Source organism: Chiloscyllium plagiosum, unplaced genomic scaffold, assembly GCF_037043375.1.
Source record: "Chiloscyllium plagiosum isolate Xiang-an unplaced genomic scaffold, Cpla_swu_hap1 HiC_scaffold_15, whole genome shotgun sequence".
Lineage (NCBI taxonomy): Eukaryota > Metazoa > Chordata > Chondrichthyes > Orectolobiformes > Hemiscylliidae > Chiloscyllium > Chiloscyllium plagiosum.
This window is the reverse complement of record NW_028270153.1, coordinates 41,949,767-41,973,652: the sequence shown is the minus strand read 5'-3', so window position 1 is coordinate 41,973,652 and position 23,886 is coordinate 41,949,767. Positions and strand designations below refer to the sequence as shown.

At 39.2% G+C, this 23,886-nt stretch overlaps 1 protein-coding gene across 1 annotated transcript in view; it reads left to right on the top strand.

Moving 5' to 3' along the window:
- Positions 1-23,886, top strand: part of LOC122560076 (cadherin-4-like) — a 673,208-nt gene that overhangs the window by 154,538 nt on the left and 494,784 nt on the right. The gene's annotated exons all lie outside the window — the stretch shown is intronic.

Here is a 23,886-nt window from a genome sequence, read left to right as displayed (position 1 = left end):
CAGTGATGTTATCAAGCTAGGTACGCAGCCAATTACATTGAAGTAATATCTCAAACAGCAAATCAGGAAGTAAATTGCACTGATTTTCTTTTTCACTTTTAATTGTATTTTCTAACAAGTGAAATACGTGCTTGTAACATACAAATCCAATGAAGGTAGAAACTTAAGTGTCTTAAACAATAGTTTCTAAATTACTTTTTTCCAAGCTTTGAACTATTTAATAATAATTAGGGACTTACTACATCATTCAAAATCGTTTGCACCTTGTTCAACAGCATACAACTTCAAAGCTTTTCATAGCAAGCTTGAATGTAACAGGACAAGTCTTTATCTGTGATTTCTGGTTGATTGTAGTCAGTGGAGGTGATGATTGCAGGGAGTTCAATTCTGCACTCTCTAGAGATGTATAGAATTAATGATAAACCTGGGTTCTGCATTTGTCTATAAAGGTAGGACTGCTGATACTGTCAGTTTCAAAGGAATTAAGTCAGGGAATGTTGAAAGTTTCAATACAATTTCTACCACAAGATCCCTGTTAATGTGCTTTAGCTGCCTCCTCTGGGATTAAGATCCCTATGTTCAAATTCCTGCTGGTCAATCCTGCCAGCAGAACTAATGCCTGCTGACGATATTGTACCTATTAGAGCCCCAGAAAATCATGGTACCCCAGAATAAAGGTGAGTGTAAGGTTTTGTTGAAGAATTGGAAGCAAGGGAAGGTTGGATGGCCCTGACCCTTTCTGGGTGTCTATTCACTTGATTAGAGCACAGAGGTCTGACTATGAGGGACAAGTCCCCTCACCAGGAGGCTGATGGTAAACCCAAAAGGATTTTCTGGGTGGCCTTTTGAGGACACTGATAAGCTCGTGTGGCTCCTGTTATTCCATTGGAGCACCACTAAATAATGGTATCCTCCGGGATAATAAATATAAATTGTCTCATTAACAATTCATTGCCCTACTGCTGGTAGCCAGGAATCCTGTCAGTTGCTCCCAGAATCAATGTGGGGTGTTGAATTTCCACTGTCACAAAGCTGACACAGGGCACTCCTGTGATTAAATAGGCTGTGCTGTCATCATCCCCTTCGTATCAAGTTGCATTAAATTGAGTCCAACGCATCAGGTTGATTGACATTTGGCATAAATCTTTAAACAACTGTTTGCATCTGAGCTCAATATCCTTGATGATGATATTTAACAAACAATGCTGCTTCTTTTCTCACTCTCCAATAGTCCGAATCTACAATGCAACCCAAAGGGCTCTGCATATGGCCAAAAGAATGCACACAGTTAAATGGAATGTTTGGTGTAGAATTGCTAAAACAACTCATGTAACAACACTTTGATGCAATAAACCAAAGATGAGTAAGAACATTAGGAAGAAGAGAGTGATTAATGAGAGGGAGAAAAATTGCTCACCTCCCTGCTGAGAATCTGAAACTCTTTAGTATTACATTTCATTTTGCATGATTTGCGTCTGGAAGTCCATGTTCAATGAAGTGTAGATATTAAGTAGAGTTTTGGTTTTTCTAATAATATACCAATACATACATGCTGTCCATGTAATGTGAAAGATGCTGTGTTTATTCACAAAGCTGGGAAACAAACATCAGTTCTTTTCTTAAAACCATTTCCCCTGCTGTAATTTATATACGTAAGCATTATAGGTAGCAGCTGTGAAAGAAGAGGTGCATTTTATATGGTGAATACTGTGTAGTGTTTTGACTAACTTGGTTTGGGGGTGGGGGGGTGGGGGGTGGGGCGGTGTGGAGGTGGGAGGCGAGTGCAGCTTTCAAATATTTAGAGTAGCCATCATTATTCAAGTGGTATTTATGTTTAGTGAATATTCTCATGCTTTAAAATGGCATAATCTCAGAAGTTTCTAAAATTCCGTTCTGAACGATAAACTAATTGGTCTCTGGTGGTTTCTCGTGAAGTATTTGCAGTTCTCAAACTGCAACCCAAATGCAACTCATCATTGCACATCTGCAGTGATGCCAGTATTTAACAAAAAGAGCATGTCTTTGGAGAAGGGAAGGTTATCAGGTGGGTTATTTAGCTGTGTCACAAAGAAGGTGAGCTAATGCAATGGTGACGTCACTAGATAAAAATCCAAGAATGAGAGTTAAAACCAAAAAGTCATGGTGAGGTTTAAATTGAATTGTTTTTTAAAATAAATCAATCTATGAGCACAGAAAACTGTTGAATTATCATAAAAGCTAATGTACCCTTGAATGAGTTTTGAAAATTGGAAACGATTGTTAGTGCAAGGATTTGTGAAAATTTGGTCATTGTAGAGCTAGCCTTGGTTATATAAAGTGATCGGTGTGCAAACGTTTGAAGATCTGTTCCACATTACATGGTTTCTTTAGGTTTACTTGACAATATTTCCATCAAACAACTTGAGTTTATAAATAGTAAGTACACTCCGTTGCTATGAAGAAAATGTGTGTGAATAGATATAATACTTTTGGCCTTACTACATGGTGAGCATCTACTACTAAAAACCATTCCATGTAACTAAAACATATTACTCTTGCAACCAAGAGGCCAATGCCTCCAGTCTCTGTGTCAACATTAAATTTCAAGAAGCCTATGATAGGAGACCAATAGTCCTAATAAAAGTGTAGCAATCTGATTGATTGAAATTAGCATGCTCTTTGCTCTGTCATATATAATCACCACTTTACCAGCTTTTACATCCTTCTATTTTGGAATTACAAAATTGGGAGGAAGAACTTTGGCAAAATATTGACTAATGATTAAAACTTCTGGATACTGTCAGAACAGAGCTGTATGCCACTTCAGTCATCCTTTGAGGTAGAAACAGGTTTTCTGATGTACAAGTTTCGAGTTCACTATTAAGCCAATAATGAAAATTGTAGAGGTTTCAAGGTTTTGAAATGAGCAAATTGCAAAATATCAAGCAAAACATGATATAATTTGGAAGCCAAGTCACTGGTCAGCATATTGCAAAACTATCTTTGGTTGGTTCCAGAGTTGAGACTTAAGAATGAATCAGTAAAACAGTCCTTCAACCAGTGATTAGAATGTGACATGGTCAGAATGAAATAATTTGGAAAATAAAGAAGAAAGTTAAGGAATGAAGGTAAAGAAACATGTCAATGTACCAATTATCCTATGATATGTCATGAGAATTTAAAATTTTGATTTTGAACCGGAATATTATATTTAGTCCAGTATAAGTCTCTTTATTTAAGAAAGGCTGTAAATGTTTTGGAAGCAGTTATTGGAATGTTCAGTAGACTAATAACCAGAACTGATGACAAGCTGAGTGATATATTTTAATGTCAAGACTGCATTTGACTGAGGGTGACATGAATGAGCTCTAACAAAATTAGAGTCAATTGGAATTGTGGCGAGTGCAGAGCTATCCTCACTGGTTGGAGTCCCACCTGGCATAAAGGAAAAATAGTTTTGGTTGTTGGAGATCAATCATCTTATCTCTGCTAGACTTCTGCAAGAAGTGCTCTAGGCCCAACCATTTTCAATTACTCATGAATGACCTTCCCTCCATCAAACGGACAGAAGTCGGGATATCCACTGATGACTGCACAATGTTCAGGACCATGTGCAAATCCTCAGATACTGAAGCAGGCCATGGTCCATCTGTGACAATACCTAGACAATATCCAGATTTGGATTGACAAGTGGAAGGTAACATTGCCGCCACACAAGTGTCAGTAATGGCCATCTCCAACAAAAGAAAATCTAGCCATTGTCCGTTGACATTCAATGGCGTTGCCATCACTGAATTTCTCACCGTCAACTTGGAGTTACTGTTGAGCAGAAACTGAACTAGACCAACCAGACAGATGCTACGGCTACAATAGCAGGTAAGAGGCTAGGAATCTTACAGTGAAGAACTTTTCTTCTTGATCCTCAAATCCTGTCCACAATCTACAGGCGACAAATCTGGAGTGTGTTGGAATACACTCCATTTACCTGAATGAGTGCAGCTCCAACAACTGTCAAGTAAGTAACCTGACAGTATCCAGCACAAAGCAACTTGTTTGATCATCATCACATCCACAAACATTCAGTTCCTCCATCACCATTGTTGAATAGAAACAGAGGCTTCTATTTACAATTCTAGATTGGAATGGTGCTAGAAAAGCACAGCAGTTCAGGCAGCACCTGAGGAGCAGGAAAATCAACTTTTCAGGCAAAAGCCCTTCATCAGGAATAGAGGCAGAGTGCCTGCAGGGTGGAGAGATAAGTGAGAGGAGGGTGGGGGTGGGGAGAAAGTAGCATAGAGTACAATAGGTGAATGGGGGTGGGAATGGAGGTGATAGGTCAGAGAGGAGGGTGGAGTGGATAGGTAGAAAGAAAGATAGGCAGGTAGGACAAGTCATGGGGACAGTGCTGAGCTAGAAGTTTGGAGCTGGGGTGAGGTGGGGGAAGGGGAAACGAGGAAACTGGTGAAGTCCACATTGATGCTCTGGGGTTGAAGTATTCTGAGGCAGAAGATGAGGCGTTCTTCCTCCAGGCATCGGGTGGTGAGGGAGCAGCAGTGAAGGAGGCCCAGGACCTCCATGTCCTCGGCTGAGTGGAAGGGAGAGTTGAAATGTAGGGCCACAGGGTGGTGTGGTTGATTGGTGTAGGTGTCCCAAAGCGCTTTGCTAGGAGGCGTCCAGTCTCCCCAATGTAGAGGAGACCGCATCGGGAGCAATGGATACAATAAATGATATTGGTGGATGTGCAGGTAAAACTTTGATGGATGTGGAAGGCTCCTTTGGGGCCTTGGATGGAGGTGAGGGAGGAGGTGTGGGCACAGGTTTTGCAATTCCTGCGGTGGTAGGGGAAGGTGCCAGGACGGGAGGATGGGTTGTTGTGGGACGTGGACCTGACCAGGTAGTCGTGGAGGGAATGGTCTTTGCGGAAGGTGGAAAGGGGTGGGTAGGGAAATATATCCCTGGTGGTGGGGACCATTTGGAGGTGTCGTCAGATGATTTGGTTTATGCGAAGGTTGGTAGGGTGGAAGGTGAGCACCAGGGGGTTGCACTGCAGAAATTCACAAGGCTCTTTCAACAGCACCTTCCAAACCCACAGCTACTACCATCCAGAAGGACAAGGGCAACAATACATGGGGTATCCACAATCACAAGTTACCTTCTGAGTCTCTGGGTCAAAGTCCTAGGACTCCCCTTAACAGTATTGTGGGTTTCCTTGCACCAAATGAACTGCAGCAGTTCAAGAAGTTATCTTTGCACTACCTTCTCGACAGCCTTGAGAGATCGGCAATAAGTGCTGGTCGAGCCAGCTAGTGCCATGCCCAATGAATAAGTTTATTTGGAAAATTGTTTTATGAGAAAAGATTGGCTGGACTTGTATCAGCTGAAGTGTAAGAGGTGGCTTCATCAAAACTTTCAAATGTTGAAAGGGTGCTGCCTCTTGGGGAAGCATCTATTACTAAGGATCACTGTATTAAAATCAGAGGTCACTCATTTAAGACAGAAAAGAAAAATGTTTTCTCTTGGGTGTTTGGCACTGTCTTCCTTTTTAAGAGACACTAAGTAGAGAATTTCAATATTATCATGACATACGTAGATTCTTGATGAGCACTGTAGTGAAAGGCTAAAGGTAGGCAGAAATGTAGAAGAATTACATCAGTTTTGTTGATTTTGAATGGTGGAGCAGGCTCAAGGAGCTGAATTACCTATTCCTGCTCCTAATTTATATGTTCACATTTCACTTTGATCATGTCATTCAATTCTATTTGTCACCTTGTTCCTTGCAGTCAATCACAGAGGGAAAAAAATGCAGGAATGCCCGCACTATCGTTTTCTTCAAAGAGAAAACTAGTCTTTGTCTTCCAAGTGCTAGGAAACTTCCCACAGCTTTGCTTACAGTCAATGGGAGACTGCTTTCTCACTCAAGAGAGGGAGATAGAAGGATGCATATTTCAATTGAGAGAGAAAGATTTTGCTTAGAACATGCATCCTGAGAATGAGATATTGATTCCTGGAAAATAAAGCGTGAATTAACTTATGTGAAAGTGAGGACTGCAGATGCTGGAGATTAGAGTTGAGAGTGTGGTGCTAGAAAAGCATAGCAGGTCAGGCAGCATCCGAGGAGCAGGAAAACCATCATTTTGGGCAAAAGGAAATGTGAATTAACTTAGTTCATCAAATGTTAATCAGACAAAACAATTAAAATCCTGGGTACACTTTTCTGTTGATGCATGGTCTATACAGTTCATCTATGTGGTGAAGAACTGACAATAAAATGTAAGTACATGTACTTTTGGCTGACAGGCTGCATTCCTGCTATAGAATATTTAATGCGGGTCATTGCCATTCCAGACCTCCCTCACCTGGCTGCAGACTATTAGCTTGTCATGGATTTGTCACAGAGGACCTGGTTGCCATTTTGCCAGGATTCCATGGCCAGAGATAAAATTTACCATATAATTTATTCTTATTACTTCTGCATATATAAATAATTACACATCAGTTACATAAATCTTTACTTGTAATATGCACAACTCTTCTTTGCATTTATTAGAATGTGAGCTTTTATGGAGAATATCAGGAAATGCATAAAATTAAAGACACCATTCATTCTATAAGCTTCTATAGCTGTATCTTTAGGAAAGCTAGCTAATTGCAAATGGTGTTCCTAAAAGATTCTGATTAAATCTATATGTTTAGATCAGGATTGCTCTTCTAAACATGGTGTTTCTTACAGTTTATGTGAATGCTTGAGCTCGAAGATAAATAAACACAAGAAAAAATCAGCTGAAGTAACAATTTAGAAAAGATTACAAAATATCAAGACTGCTCTGAATATTTTCTGCTGTTCTTTTCAATTTGCACATTTTCTTGTCTGTATCCGTGTTTACTATTTTCACCAAATATACCAAAATAGGAGCAAACATGTAAAGCATTTACGTAACTTTTAAAGTTAACTCAAAATGTTGGAGTCCGTGTTTCATCTCAGTTTTGATGTTTCATACATTCTTTTCCAATCTTAACTGCTTATAATAATGAAAGTCCTTGGGGATTTTCGTCTGCAGTCACAGCCATGCATATGCAAAAGGGACTGTTGCTTTTAAATAGCAAGTGTTGTCGCGGTCTATTAATGGCCAGTCTAGCTGCTAATCAATTGTGAGTTGTCACAATGCTTCCTGGGAGCTGTAACATGCAACCTGTTGTGTCTCTTCAGCTAAGAGTGATGGCTCCAGGAACGCTCATTAACTCTAGGCAAAGGCTTCTCATTATAGGGATAGCCCTATGATGGAAAGCATTATTAAAAGCATTTCTAACACAAGATGTTGTTGTGCATTAAATGTAATCATTTTTGTCAACTTTATAATTTTGATTTCTATTAATCCTAAATTTTATTTCCAGTAGCAAGTACTTATCTTCGTGAAGAAGCAATGCCCATGGCTAAAAAGATTGCTAGAAATGTTGGTTATATTTTTTCCATTCATGATTGTTGCTAATTAATGATCAATAACTTGTTCTTTTAATTTTTTTTAAATTTCTGCTTTGACAATTAATGCATTGCCTACTTGTTAAATTGTGCTGTATTGCAGTTTTATGATATCATCTGAGGAAATATGCCCTTGGTGAGGAGGGTTAAAATTGTTCTGTAATTTTGTTAAGCCATTTACTATGTTAACTCATAATAATGTTTAAAGTCATTGCAATGCAAGTTTTGAGCAAAACTATATGCTAAATTGCACCTTATTAATCTTGTTTTCACAACACCACAATCTGGTTGTAAGGTTTGGAATGATTGAAGCATTTCGCATTTTTTTGCACTTTAATGTAACCATATGGTATTTTTGATACTCTGCATTACAGTCTTAAAACACAGATGGATAGAAGTTCAAACAACAATCATACTGTTTGGAGACACCAACTAAACATATCTAAGATGTACCTAAAGACAATGCAAGTTTTGGTTTTTAATGAGTATTTTCAATAAAAATGGTCATTATAGGGTCATGTTCTGTGAATGAAGTCAATCAATAAGATTAGGATAGGTTAGATTCCCTACAGTGTGGAAACACGCCCTTTGGCCCAACAAGTCCACACCGACCCTCCGAAGAGAACCCACCCGAATTACTTGGCACAGATCTGTTCATTTGATGACCTTTTAAGACAATATTTCAGAATTGTTTATTTTTGAGGATTGGAAAATATTCTTTTTCAGTGCACTATTTGAATAGGTGAAAACTCCACTCTACTGATTTTTTTAAAACTAAAATCAATTGTGTAGCAATTAGAATACAATAACAGTAGAAATGTAGTGCCAGATAAATCATATTAAGCCACAATGAGTGAAGAAAAAACATCGGTTCACTCCCTTGTAAGGAATTTGTTATTAATATCTATGCAATCTTTCATGTCAGACCATGTAAAAACATATGCACATACTTTTGACAGATTGAAGAACAGTGAAAAATGATATCTGAAGCCTGCAAAAATATAGTGAATGTACTTCTTTTGAGTAAATGTGGTCTGACTATACTGTCTATTCTTATTATCAAAGGATGCTTCTGAAGGACAATTCAGTATGTTGGAGCCTAAACATCTGGCTCAACTGGGCCCTGCTTGCAATCCTCAACAATATGAACCCTAATCCCATCTGTGATACTGTGGGAAAGAATCGAAGCTATGGTCTCCAATTGATGTAATGCACTTGATTTAATTAGCCTGAACAATACCCCTCCAGACCGTGATTTCTGTTCTCTGATGGTGGTCTGTCTGTAATGACACTCCCTCAGGTCCAAATTGTACAGGCATCTGAAGCTTTGTGATATCCAAAGCCTATTGGCAGAAAGCAAAGCACTAATTACACCTCAAGTGTCTTGTTGTAATTTACATCTTGAATATGAGGAATTGCAGGCACTAATTTAAAGGTAATGTCTTGTAATTTTATTAATAACACTAGATTGTATACACAAATAAAAAAAACTGGGCATAAGATTAAAGTTCAGAAATTAGCTTCCTTATTTGTTGATGTTGAAACTCAGAACAGAACTGATTCATGAAACTATGTAGCTAAATCGATCCACCAATCATGGGTCAGTGACTACTATTATTCAAACAGAGGCTGAATACTCTGGGAGTGAGTAAATGTTGTGTTATGTCTAATTTGTTTGACTCATTATCTTTGAATATGAATTTAGGTATTTCTATTGAGCATAACCTTGTCTAGTTTATCCTGTTGGAAACCTTACGCTACAGTTTTGGTGCTGGCATTGGGAAATATTGTAGGTAGTGGAGCTGCAGTTTACCTTTCTAGGTAATCTATTTTTCAAAAATCTGTACCTTTCAAACTGGAAAAACTTTAAGTTTTCTCCTTTTGTCGTGAACGTCAATGGTTGGGATGATAAATGATGTGCAAAGATAGACTTTGATATTACAGTAACTTCTGTCCGAATGTGCTATTTCTGCTAGGGATGCGATAGTAGATCATTCGGGGTTTTTTGTGTTGCATGAAGGTCTCTCTTTACTACTTTGTCCTGAACTAACAGTAATTGTGTACAAAGGAATAAATTGAGTAAAAGGGACCATAAGAGTTAGGAAGAATAAACGATCTTTTGTCGATATAGCCTTCAGATACTCAGCAAAATAGGGGTGGGAATACATAACATAAACATGATTGTAATTTTGAAATAATTATGCTGCATATTTGCATCAGAAAGTGAGGGCTACAAGAGGGATAAATGAGCGGCTTCAGTCCTTGGGGGGGGAAAAAAGGTCCAAGTATTTTCAATTAAGGGAAAAAAAGCACTTTATGAAAACATGGATCAACTAATAATACATATCTGATGTAGAAATTAATAGCAAAATTATAAAAATATCTGTAAGGGTCATGTCTGTGTTTTTGTTTAAAGCTGTAAACTGAAATGATTGGTTTTGCAACAGTTCTCAATGTTTGAATGTTTTGAAAGCAAGTAAGTTGACATCCATGCTGGTCAGGCAGCATCCAAGGAACAGGAGAATTGACGTTTCGGGCATAAGCCCTTCTTCAGGAAGGGCTTCTTGAAGAAGGGCTTATGCCCGAAACGTCGATTCTCCTGTTCCTTGGATGCTGCCTGACCTGCTGCGCTTTTCCAGCAACACATTTTCAGCTCTGATCTCCAGCATCTGCAGTCCTCACTTTCTCCTCCAAGTTGACATCCATGGCAGGCATTGTGAACTGTTTGAACAAGCAATAATTGGATTTCAAATTGTAGGCTACTAGACCTTGGGGTGTGTACTGATGTTGCTCCTGTTGGCAACAAGCTGATGACTTGTCCAAGACCTTGCCAGCAGCTAAGTGATTGATTGGCTCTCGGTTGGGCTGAGCAGCTTGGAGCTGGAAACATGTTACAGAGAGAGGAGGAGGGGAAAATCAATGTGCAGATCCTCTTTCAGCACAGAAGCTGCCTGTTCTCTGCAGTCAAAGATTTGGGTTAAATCTGAAGAAAACCAGTTACCTTTCCTGCAGCAGTTGCAATTGGTCACTTTTTAAAGAGATAAATCAAAGACATTGTCCAAGTGAATGTGTTTCTCTGTACTACTTACAAACAGCTTACAAAATGGAAGAAAGACATCGGAACAAAAGTTCTGGATAGTCAAAGGAGGATCATCTCCACATCAATCCAGGAAGCAAAGACTTGAGTTTTTCTAGCTCTGCCAATAATCTCTTTCCCTATTTGTTTGTCCATGTATGTAGAGGAGAGTTGAAAAGGGTTTAGTGCTTCATTAGAAGTATGTGCCAATGGTTTATATCTGTTTACCTCTCACTATAATCTAATTACTTGAACTATAATAAATAATAATTCTTGTTCAATACAGATACTTGGTTCATGTTTTCCTACCAACCTCAGTCTGAAAATTAGGTAAATTGAATACAGTGTGTAGTTTTCAAAAAAAAATCTTTCATATTTGATACAATTCTGAGAATAGTGTGATTTGAGTTATAGATTACTTCCCCCAGTGATTCATAACATATCCTTCAAGCAATGATTAAAACTTTCAAATGTATTTTGTTTTGTGTCTCATGTTTCAATTTGACTCTATTCTTCAGCACAATCTTTATAGATTTGAAATGTTCTGTGGATTTCAAGACACTTTGGAAAGGAAATCATTTCATAATACTTTCAGAGTTGGTGGGTGGAATCCAGCTTTATTGAGACTGTGTGGAGGTGGGCCAGAAGGTGAGAGCTACTTGCACTCCAGGGCAGATTTGGCTTTGGTGTAGTGAGGTTCTTAGCTCACTGCATATTACATGTGGCTAAAATGCCAAATCTTATTGGCAGGTGGACAAGAGTTTCTGGATGCCACTCAAGGCATGCAAACAGCACTTTGGTTTTTGTAATGCAGGTGCATCCCTGAACCTCTTCAGCAAAAGTCAGGATCATGTTACAGTAACACCTCCCTAGAAGTTCTCCTCAAGGCTCTCCAGGAGAAAAGCAAACCAGTGTTGACATTTACCTTGGTGATAATCCATTTACAGTAGGCTTGGCACTACTGACACAGCACTGACACAGGCAGCTTGTGAAAGAAATGGCCTCTGACTCAGAATTGTTGGAGAACAAGCCATTGAAGAATCCAGAACAAATAATAAGCCTCTGGACTTGGCTTTTATTGAGTTAATGGAGATGTATTGACAAGGAAAGGAACATCTGGCAGAGGAGCCAGAGACCATGCCCAGACTGACATGAAAGGCACAGGAGTCTGCCCAATTCTGTCTTATCTTGTGGCTCAAGTATCCAAATACACAGCTGTCTCCATGGACCAGGAAGTGGCTGCCGTGGAGAGTCAGGTCCAACAGAACAATCAGATGTGAACCATTGACGCATTCATCCACTGGCTCGGAGAAAGGGAGCTGAAGTTGTAACTGAGTTGCCATTGCATATTGAGAGCAAGTAGAAATGACAGCTAGGCACCCAGGGGTTGTTATCTCAGGACACACTACAGGTGATTATCTTCATGACCTCTCCCTCCTGCAGAGACTCTAGCATTTTTTTCATGTCAGGCTGAGGATGTGATACCTATATTCGCCAGTAGGCAAGAGACCCACCAAAGACTGAAGCCTTCTAGGTCTTGGACTATCAGCGAATGCCTGGTACAATCATTTCAGGAAAGGTGACAAAGCAATTGGTAATATTCCTTGAACTCTCATTTACTGCAGTCTTTTGGGAGGAACATTATCTCTACAAAGCTGGAACTTAAACTATATGTTGGGCTTTGGGAGTGAATTAGTATGGTTTAGCCCATCTATGTTACAGTGACAGGTGAATGTCCCTTGCAAACAAAAGTTTGAGTGATTATAATTACAGCCTCATTTAGTCATGAATATCTCCTTTCTACAGCTCTGGCCAGGAAACTGATAGGAGGTTATTGGTGCAATGAGAACATAGCAACCAAACAAAGTAGCTTTAAAAACTAAGCATTTCCTTGAGGGCAAGAACAACTCTTGACTCTCAGTTCTGACTGTGCACCTGCTTTAATACAAAGTAAATTATTCTCAAATCTCACGATTATCTATTTATTTCCATTCTGCTGCCTCGTCTCACTACTGCCCTGACTTTCATGTCGTCCTAATCAATGCTGTCTCCTTCGGCATCTCTCTCAGATTTCCTCCTCTTCCTCATCTGAAGAGACAAGTGACTGATCCATATCCTTCTCTTCTCGGTTCACACTTCTTCATTGAGCTGGGCACGATGAGCAATCACTATTCTGCAGATCCTATCCAGTGAATACTAGAGTGCTGTTCCTGATCAGTCCAGCCTATGGAAGCACATCCTCAGAAGATTAATAGTCTGTTCAAAGGCAGCTCTGATAGACACCTTGGCATCATTGATGCAATGCTAAGCATCAGTCTGAAGTTGTGTGTTGGGGTCACTGACCATGTCTTCTGGGACTATTAGCCATCTCTGGAGATACTGTGGGAAGAAACTGTGAGTTATATAGAATAAGTGTTGTGACAGACGCCTGGATAATGGGTGCACATGATCAGGAATTCTTTTCATTGTGGTCACAAACAATCTGGGCCTTGAGGGAGTGAAATCCCTTGCTATTTAGGACCTTGGCTGCATGATGCCAGGGGACTCTGATCAGCACGTGTGAAGTCAATGACCCAGCAATAGATGAAAATCTCATAGCTCAGGCAATGTGGCTCTCTGCATTCACAGTGAATTAGATTATTTATATTTCTTGCTTGTAAAGGGCATTAGTAAACTCTCAAGTGCATTTGTGAGCTGCCAATAGGGAGCTGCGCTTCGGAAGGAGCAGGTGGCAGCAAGTTCAATGTCACTGTGACCTTCAGGAAATAGCACTTCCTTCCAAGCCAAGTAACTGTATATCTGCCTGCAGGAAGTGGCAGATGTAGGGACTGCTGCCCTGGTCATGCAATAATGCCTCCATCACTACTGTTTACTCATCTGCAGGTATATGGAGTGCCTTCTGTTCACCCTTTCTTGGTCAGCTGGTAAACAACACTGAAGTACTGATTTCTCTTCACTCAGCTGCTTGGTCACTCACGACTGAAGCCTGGTGAACCTTGGTCTTTTAGTTATAAGATTCCAATGTTCACCCCTCTTCGCCTCATCTTGCTCCTTCTTGACCTTAATAAAGCTAATGCAGCTTCTGGATTAAGTTGGCCAAATATATAGCATAGCAGTACTGATCTGTGAAGAAATATTGGAAATGAAATGTATGTTTTTATCAGTTTAGATTGTAACATTATAAGACTACCCTTTAAGACTTCAACAAACTGTTCACCTCTTGGGTGAAAGCTCGTCCCATAGCCTCTGACAACATGGTGAAATGTATCCTCCTGATGTATCATATGCAAAATATTTGCAGCCTTGAACTCAACATTCCACTCCATGCAAGAAGCAATAAACATAATTTGACTCACAGTATTTCACTATTCTGGTGCTGCAGCTCTACTGCCTGCATAACACTTTCAGCCCCATGTATTTCAAACATAAGGACTTGGGCCTGTTATTGCTCCTGCATGGTTAAATATGGACTAGACCTCCACAATATCATCATTGTTGATTTTTCTTGGGTGCCCTTATCAAAGTTTAATGAATAATGTTCTGGACCAGGTCAGACCCCCTCAAAACATTTCAAGAAAGTAGCTCAGACCTTAACTTTGCTAGTTGTTTTAAGTAGATGTACAGTGGATATTCCAGGAGTGGTGCAGGTGCTCAAGCAACTTAGTTTTAAGCAAAACAGAATTTATTTACAAGATCACTGAATGAAATGCAGACAAAAGAGAACAGAATACAGAATAATTTAACCTATCCAAAAACCCAACAGATTAACCCAATTTAATGATGCTATTCCAAATGCTTGTAACAATTCCCATAAACACCCCTTAGTACAAAAGGTAAAATCAAACACAGGCTGTCACAGGAGAGAGAGAGAGAGAGGTGGAAGCATGGAGCACCCTCTTCCATGTTGCTGTTTCTTGGATCAGCAGCCTCAAAACTGCCTGCCTGCTTTCAGTAAACAGCCAGACTGCCAAAAACCAAACCAAACCAGAGGAAAGCTGAGCTGGGAGAACTGGTTGCTACCCTTTCATTATACAAGTGTTTAGTATTTTATTTTTAAATTGAAAGTCCTTTGTCTGAGGAAGTATCTGTTAGCGATAATCAAATTGGCTCTAAAACCCATCCAAATCAGACCCCTCAGAATCGCTGCTTTTATGACCTCTTTGAAAAGAAAACCAAGGTCAACCTAATCTTGTTAAAGGAGCAACATCATCACAATAATGGGACATGGTTGCAATGACAGTGATTGCAATGGTAAGAGCTTACTTGCCTTATTCTAGAGTGAGTGCTTCCTTGCAGGACAGTGACCTTAACTGAGAGCCTGTGCAATAGAACTTTTCAGCTTCCATTTTAATTCCTTCAGTTGGGTGTGTTTGTGCCGTGCAGAAATAGATGCAAGCACATCTCTGGACCCTTTGCACTGTGCTCTCTTCCTTGAAAACTGATTTAGAAAAAGTTAGTGATTGTAAGCTTCTCCTTTTGAGTCATTCTTCCTCTAATGATATAGCCCAGAAATCACTTTCCCTCCATAACTGCAGATAACCGTTTCCTTTCCTCTGCCATTCCTCCCCCACCATCCTCTTTCAATCTTACGCTATAACGATTGGCCCTTTCCCTTGCTCTTTCAATGTTCTTGCTCTTTCTCCAGATTCTACTCACTTCTAGATTCCCATGGCCAGCATTAACCTTACACCACCCCTTATTCCAGTCATCTGCTCTTTCTTCCAAGTGCACTTAACTACCCCAGTGTGTTCCCCACCATAAATATGCAGTTGCCACACTTCCTCCTTGCCTCCATCACTGGCCACTGTCCCTTTTGGATCCTCAGTCCTGCTTAAAAAAGTTCTGTGAATGTATTTTAAAACTTTGCCCAACTATTGGGAAATTAATTTGCCTCCTATCAAACTAAGTTCCCCTGCCCACCCTTTGGAAAGCTTCAGGTGGGTCTGAAAGGTTCTGCCCAGTAGAATACAATTTATATTCAGTTACTTGTAAAAATGTTAATGGCTTGAGCCTTTGCATATCCTCCCCTCTCTGTAAAATTGCCTCTGCACTGAGACATGAACTAAAGCAATGCATTTTAAGTGCCTTAATCAATTGGCAATTTGTATGCAATGTGCCATCATGTATATTTACCAGTGGAAAACTGTTGTGATGCAGTGGGAATGTCTCTCCCTCTGAGCCAGGAGATCGCGGTTAAGAGACACCTGTTCCAAACGTGTGTAATGATATCTCTGACAATTGATTGAAAATTTCTGTATGTTTATCGGTGGTGTGATGTAACACAATATCTTGTATTTACTCGTGACTATAAAATATTGTATACTCAGGTTACATCATTGCTAATACAGGAAATAAGGATCTCTCAAAATATTACAGTTATCAGAGTTTGAACGCTTTGTGGTTCAATATTAGTTGAAAAATCAATTATTTGAAGTAAAATACGTGGACAAATAAAATTCATTCTTTTAACTTCTGCACTCTGATTCTGTCCTGCATTTAAATCTCCCCAGATCTATGCTGCAGCTTGTCTATGATATAAGCTTATCTTTCCTTCAAAAAATCTGACCCTGCTTAAACAATTTACTGACTCTTGCCTGTCAAATGAAGAATAAAGTCATTGATAGGACCTTTCCCTTGCTGGAGGTGACAAAAAGGAAAAATATTTGGGCAAGTTGACCCTGGGGAGAGACTTGGCCATTCTCACCGTATCTCCAAATAAGTTTTGGGTGAGAATATTCATTCATGAGTTTCTGAAACCACTAACTAAGACCCTTAAGTAGTCAATTAATGGTCACTTAACAACCTCACCTCAATGCCTCCTGGTTAACTGCCTTCCTGCCAGGGAAGAAAAGTTTTGCCCTGCATAGCTAGGGTGATGTGAGCCAGTTTAGAAGGGTTGCCAAAATCTGGAGGCAGTCAGAGGCACAGATCGAGGCAATGGGTAGGTCCTCTGAAAGCTCAGTTCTGACCCTTTTGATCTTACCCTTGCCACACAGACACACAGCACATACGACACACACACACACACACACACACACACACTCTGAGAAGGAAGGAAAAATAAAGATCTCCTCGCTGTCTGATTGCCAGAGGAGTAGGACTGGGTCTGACAATTGTTAAGACCCTGAAGCTGCCAGCTTCTGATTAGCCAGGAGCTTCTAATGAGTCAGGACACCACCATTGAGATCTGCAATTGGCTGAGAGGCTTGCTGAAGCTCACCAGTCAGCTGAGTGTGTGATTGGTCAATTTTTTTTGGTGAAGAGGTTGATGAGTTAGTAAGACCTAACATGTCCACCTCCCCACTCAGTCTCAAAAATGGAAAATTGCAGCCATAGATGGTGACAACACAAAGAGGCCATTCAGTGTGTAAAGTCTGTGGCAGGACTTTGGTCAAGCACTATTGCTTGGCACACTCCACACCCCCCCCCCCCCCCCCTTTCTTTTCTCTATAGTGCTACTTTTTTTTCATTCAGTTTCTTATCCAATGCTCTTTTGTAATCACCAACTTGAATCTGTTTCCACCACATTCTCTGGGGTTGCATTTCAGACACTAACTACTTACTGCTGAATATTTCTTATGTTGCATTTAGTTACTTTGCTAATCATACTAAGTCTGTGCCCTTTGGATCTTGACTATTCTGTCAATGGGAACAGTTTCTATCTAATTTGTCTATGATCCCTTATGATTTGAGGTCTTCTATCAAATATCCTCTCCAGCTTCTCCCTGCGTGAAGGATGACCAAATCTGCTGTAATCTACTGATGTAGCTCAATCCCTTTATCACAATATAGATAGAGTGCAGAATGAGACCATTCAACCCATCACTTATGTACCAACTCTCTGAACATTTGGATTTTGTGCCAATCTCCTTCCTTTTCCCTCTAACCTTGCCCAATGGTTCTCTTTAAATCATCATCAAATGCCCTCTTGAATGCTTCCAGATAAATGTGCCACCACCATCACACTTCCTGGCAGTGCATTTCATACCCTGTGTGAAAATGTGTTTTTGTTTTCATCTTGTTTTTTTTTTTGCAAAATACTTTCAAGCATGTCTTTTGGTTTTACAGAACAGAACAGTCTCTTTTTTTTTGTCTGTCCAGATTCCTCTTCATTTCAAAAATTTGAATCAAATCCCTTCTTCTCTCCTAGGAAAACAGTCACAACATCTGTGATCTATCTTCATGAGTGCTTTGTCTCATCCCTGGAGCCATTCTTGTAAACTTCTGCACTTTTTCCAGTGCATCCATTTCCTTTCTATAGTGTGGTGCTTATAGCTGGGTACAATAACTGAGGTTTAACCAGTCTCCCAGCTAAACTCATTCAAATTTCCTTCTCTACTACTCTATGCCACTCTTAATGAAGTGTAGAATTATGTATTCTCATCATGAGGCCTATGGTGATGCATGCACATCCCTGTAAGCATTCCAGTACATCATTTTTGCTCCTTCTCTGCAATCTTATTAATATTTATATATACTCTAAAAATTTAAATTGTGAAATTGTGTTTAGTGTGCATCTGGGGTATCCATTTTTTTATGAATTTCCATTCCACTTTATCATTGTGCTCTCACTATGACATTACCTCATGTTACTTAGCGCTTATCCTATTAATTCTTGTAGTTAATCGACCTGCTGTCTCATCTGGTAAATGCAGTACATAGTGTATCACTAAGGTATGAAGGCTAGGAAGGTTCCACATCCACCAAGTGGATTGAGATGATGTGGCTCACCAGGAGGAGCAGTGAAAATTCACCAATTGAATGTCTCTACCTAGGCCTTTGTTTACTCCTGTTGGATGTAGGTGTTTGCATATGCCAATTGAAGTTGCGTGGTGACATTTTGCAGACACATAAACTAATTTCTTGGCAGAAGTGCCAAAGTGCAGCTGCCAGTATGAATATGTTCCTTTGGGTGAGGATTTGAGAGTAGAAATCCATTTAACTAAATTCACAGGACCATATTGCCTTCGAATGGATCTTATTACAACACTTAGTCACAAGGCTAAGAAAAGCTTTCTGCCCTGTCGTTCGGTACAACCACTGTAAATTAATTTGACTGCTGCATAGAATTCTTTGCCAATTTGAATTTAACAGGCAGGTGACCAAACTCTGATATTAGGAAGTATTTGACATTTTTGTCTTGTTATTTCAGGCTTCTTCCTAGCTTCATAAATCAATGATGCAATGAGATCTATTTTGGGGCATGACAGGCCTGTGAATTATTCATTGCTAGCAAGAGAATTTTCAAGATTCTAACTCCTCTTCTGGAGAATGTCATGGTATATTAAAATTCCCTCCTTATTACTGCTGTCATTATGTGAAGAATATAAAATGGTCTTGTGCTGTAAACTCAACAGTCAAAACTGTACTCTGGAATGCAGTTTCTGCTGCTATGTTGAAATGGAACTCTTGATGTTCAGGCAATATTGGAGAACCATTTTTGAAGCATTCTAAAAATAAATAGGCCTAACCAGTGGAGGAAGACACATTAAACATCATCATCTATCTATCAGTTGTTGATCTGGTAGAAAAAATGAGATCAACACTATCCATTATTTAATTTTTGTAACTGTGATTAGCTGACAGTGTTCCATCTAATATGTTGTGTGATGTGCAACAGTTTGTGTAATTATGCAGTTCCTTTCAAAATTTTTTGTGCAACTGTTCCTTCAAGGATACATTGCTGACGTCTGCAATAGAGTCAGAAGTCTAACTGATGTGAGAGTTACTGACTCATGACAATCTGCCAGACTACAATAAGTATTGAAAACCCAAAGAACTGCAGATGCTGCAAATCAGAAACAAAAACAGGAGTTGTTGGAAATGCTCAGCAGGTCTGGCAGCATCTGTGTACAGCACGTCATTTTTCACTTGGGGGACCCTGCAACCTTCTGAACTCCATGTCAATTTCAATAACTTAAGGGCTTGAGTTGTCCCATGTCCTTACTCCAACCTACACATACCCAGCCTTGATTTCACAGTCTGCTGTTACACGCAACCTATTGTTAACCATTGATATTTCCCAATAACAGCTATTCATCCTCCCAGCCAAATCATTATCCACTCCTTTGTCTGTCCAACTGTACTTCTCTCTCTTTGGGCTCCATCCCCACCTATTGTTTACTCCTTACCCCATTCCCCCCACCCCACCTTCTGCATATAAACCAACGTTTTCCCAGCTACCATCAGTTCTGAGGAAACATCACTAGACCCGAAATGATAACTGATTTCTCTTCACCTGAGCTTTTCCAGCAATTTCTGTATTTGGTTTTTGAATAAATTCTGAAATCCTGTTAAAATATTGAAATAAATCAATTTTGCATGATCAACATGGGAGCGTCCTGGAAATTTTAATTTTTAATCATTCACAAAGTTCCCATAGTGTTTAGGGATATATGGGTTTGATACATTAGCCAGGATAAATTATGGGAATGGGTCTTGGGTGGGTTACTCTTTGGAGGGTCAGTGTGGACTTGTTGGGAAGGACCTGTTTCCATACTGTAGGGTTTCTATGGAAATTCTATGAAATCCCAGGCAACATCCTGGTGAACCTCCTCTGGGCGGCACAGTGGCTCAGTGGTTAGTACTACAGCCTCACAGGGACCCGGGTTCGATTCCATGTGCAGGCCAGGTGAATTGGCCATGCTAAATTGCCCATAATGTTTGGTGCATTAGTCAGAGGGAAATGGGTCTGGGTGGGTTACTCTTCAGAGGGTTAGTGTTGACTTGTTGGCCCGAAGGGCCTGTTTCCACACTGTAGGCTATCTAGCTAATGTAATCAAAAGTTATCAAAGGTGTGATGTTGTACAGATCATGTTGAATGTGCAAGCCTTCTACATTTGTCCCCTCAGCATAGCAAGAAGAATTTGCCAAACATTTTCACTAATTCATCTCCTTCCCGGCACCTTAGTATTCCATTAAGCATGGTTGAATCAAGAACAGATCAAAAGCCTCTTATCTCATGGGTTGTAATATGGCCTGGAATTACAACAAGTAATGTATTGGTTTTGCACAGCTTCACTATTTATCAAAATTATCGAAGTGGGCTTAATATCATAAACTTATTGGTAATATCAACCACTTTCCCTTCAATGCTTTGGCAGCATATGTTTTCTGCCGTGGTGTAGAAACTGGAAGTTACCATTGATTTTTCTCTGCAGCAGTTCAACTCGTATATATCTAACCTTGCCGTTGACATACATTCTTCTCCAAACTCTTAAAAATTAATTTCAATGTGACTTTAAATGGGCTTGTAATGCCAGTAATCATATATGCTTACATCTTAGTGTTGGAACAATGACATGTGATCTCTGTTCCAGTTATCAGATTTCATAATCCTTTTTAAATTTGGATTTATTTACTAAATATACTATAAAGAATGTTTTTAATATTTCAGGAGATCAATTTTAAATCTGCCTTTGTTTCCTAAATCAAGGATCAATTTATTTTAAGATGCTCAAAAAGAAATCCGGTCCGAGTTTAGGCTCAGATTAATGGAGAAGACATTATTTGTGGTCTTTTCATGAATGGAAATTCCCAGCATTCAACTAAGGTTGCAGATTCCACTTATTTCAGAAAGTGTGCTTACTTTTTTTTTTGTAAATACAGAAACACCTCCACTTCAAGATTGGATTGACTTTGAAATTGAAGTGATCAACACAGCTCGCCATGGTGAAATGTAAATAGTCATTAGGCAAATTACTGACAAGTGCATTGATACTATCTTTTTCCCTTAGTGTCACTAATGAATTAGAGACAGTTTTTTGTGTGTTTAATCATGGTCAATAAGAATTGAATTAACACCTGGTCATCATAGTAATTTAAGATACTAATTGATCATTTATGTATGTTTATCAATTTAACTTTTTTGTTGTGGTTTCCATCCATGCATAACCTGCTGCAGAGAAAAAGATTTAAAAAACAGTGTTTTTCTTCCTACACAAATTGAATAGGTGGCATTGATGGAATTTAAATAGCGGTGGTGAAGGATGTAACTGGACCGAATCTTGTTTCACTGAACTCTTATTTAACAATACTCATTTTGCAAAATTTGCACCTTCAGCAATCAAATTGAATCCCATTTAATTCCTACCAACTGAATACAATTAAGTTCCATCTGAGGTACAATTAGCAATTGACATTTGAGAAGTGAGAAATGGACTTTTAAATTGTTTTCTAACACTCCTGTTAGAGATCCAAGTTAAAAATCACACAACACCAGGTTATAGCCCAACAGGTGTATTTGGAAGCACTAGCTTTCAGAGCACTGCTCCTTCAACAGGTGGTTGTGGAGTATAAGGTCATAAGACACAGAATTTATAGCAAAAGTTTTATGTCTTATGATCTTATACTCCATAACCACCTGATAAAAGAGCAGAGCTCCAAAAGCTAGTGCTTCCAAATAAACCTGTTGGATTATAACCTGGTGTTGTGATGTTTAACTTTGTACACCCCAATCCAACACCAGCATCTCCAAATCCTGACAATGTTGGAGATCCCATTGAGGATACTTCTGCCTCATCATGTGGCTGTAAATTATTACTAAAAGCTGTACAATAGTTGAACAGAAATAAAACTTTGAACATTGTTGCTTTCTATGAACTGACGGCCTGAAGACTTTCTGTATCATGGTTTTGCTGATTGATTATTTGGGAATTATTTGGAAAATACTGTAGCAGTATCTATTATTGCTCAGTATATTTTGATCATGGTTATTGCTCAAAGTACTGATGGGTTTTTTTCTGAACACCACCTTACATTTTGACTTTTTTTATTCTTCGACTAATTTAATGTTGCTCTGCCCACTCCAATCTGGGTTCCAGTCATTTTCTGGGATATGGTTCCATGGGCACTATTTGTCCTTGGGTATTGAGAGTGTTGCCAGGCTTTTGTCTCACAATTGGAGATGGAAACAAAGGCTGATTTTGCAATTAATCAATTTCTACATGCCACCACTTCCACTTTAGAGGTTGACTAACACGTGAGCAGGCGCACTGGTCAATTTGTTTCTCTCCGGTTCCTCAATGAGGTCTGGATGTAGTTGTAGTGCCAAGGTAAACTAGGAGAAAGTGAGGACTGCAGATGCTGGAGACCAGAGTTGAAAAATGTGGTGCTGGAAAAACACAGCAGACCTGGCAGCATCCAAGAAGCAGGAGAATCGATGTTTAGGGCATAAGCCCTTCTTCAGGAAGGGCTTATGCCTGAAACGTCATTTCTTCTGCTCCTCGGATGCTGCCTGGCCTGCTGTGTTTTTCTAGCACCATATTTTTCAACTCTAGTGCCAAGGTAAGATCATCTAACAAAAGGGCCTTCTTGTTTCCAGTTCATCTCTGACATATAAACACAGTCATTTATTTTGGGGATGCAATATCTTACTGTGCATAGAATTTAAGGATATGATAGGAAAATTAGTGTTGAGAACTGTTGATTAGACCTGAGAAGAAAGAACATTAGTAAAACAGGCTCGAGTAACACACAAGCTAAAAATTTTATCCTGCCATTGCAAGTGGACTTTAATATGTAAATAAGGTTCTCCTTAACAATGAACTCAATAGGAAGTTCAAATGAAAATGAGATTTAGAAGGAAAAAGTGTTCATTTATGGGTAAAATATCTCCAAGCATTGCTCCTGATCTCCAGGCTTGTAAAGGTAACTTGGAATGCCAGATCACATTGTATTTTCAGGTACTAAGTTAGCAATTCTCAATCAACTTAAAAGGATCTCTGTGCCCTGACATTAGTGATAAGGAAAGGAGTTTTAAGTTTCGCTGCAAGCATTTGTCTTCCAGGCATTTCAGAATGCAGGATATGTTGACGCGAGATAAATGTATTTTCACTGCACAAGATTTGCTTTACGTTGACAGTTTAGCAATCCACATTACTGTACATAATTGATGTTGAAGGCTTTTTACCTGGAAGCTGAGCTTACATCATTATGTTGATGTGTTGTACCATAATAAATTTACGCAGCTTTTCTTGTGTTTTTCTCAGCTATGAAAGGCTTATATAGTGATGGTCAAAAAAGATTGAACACATTGAGAGATGTTAAAAAATTTTTATTAGAAGTCCCATGTCATTACAATTGTTAAAATCTAGGCAATAGGCAGTGAGGGATGGACAATAACTGAGGCCTAGTCTGCAATTACATAGCCCATGAATTAATTTATAAAAGCTCAGAATTGATTTTAAATATTGACCTTTGTTGCCATTTCCCTTAATGAACTGATTCATACCAAACTCCTGAAATGTACATTTAATTCAAGGGTTACTTGTTTACTAAATTAACAATACAGTAATGACATTGTATATCCTTGATTTCAAGTATGATCTGGTATCATTTTAATTAAATGAAATAA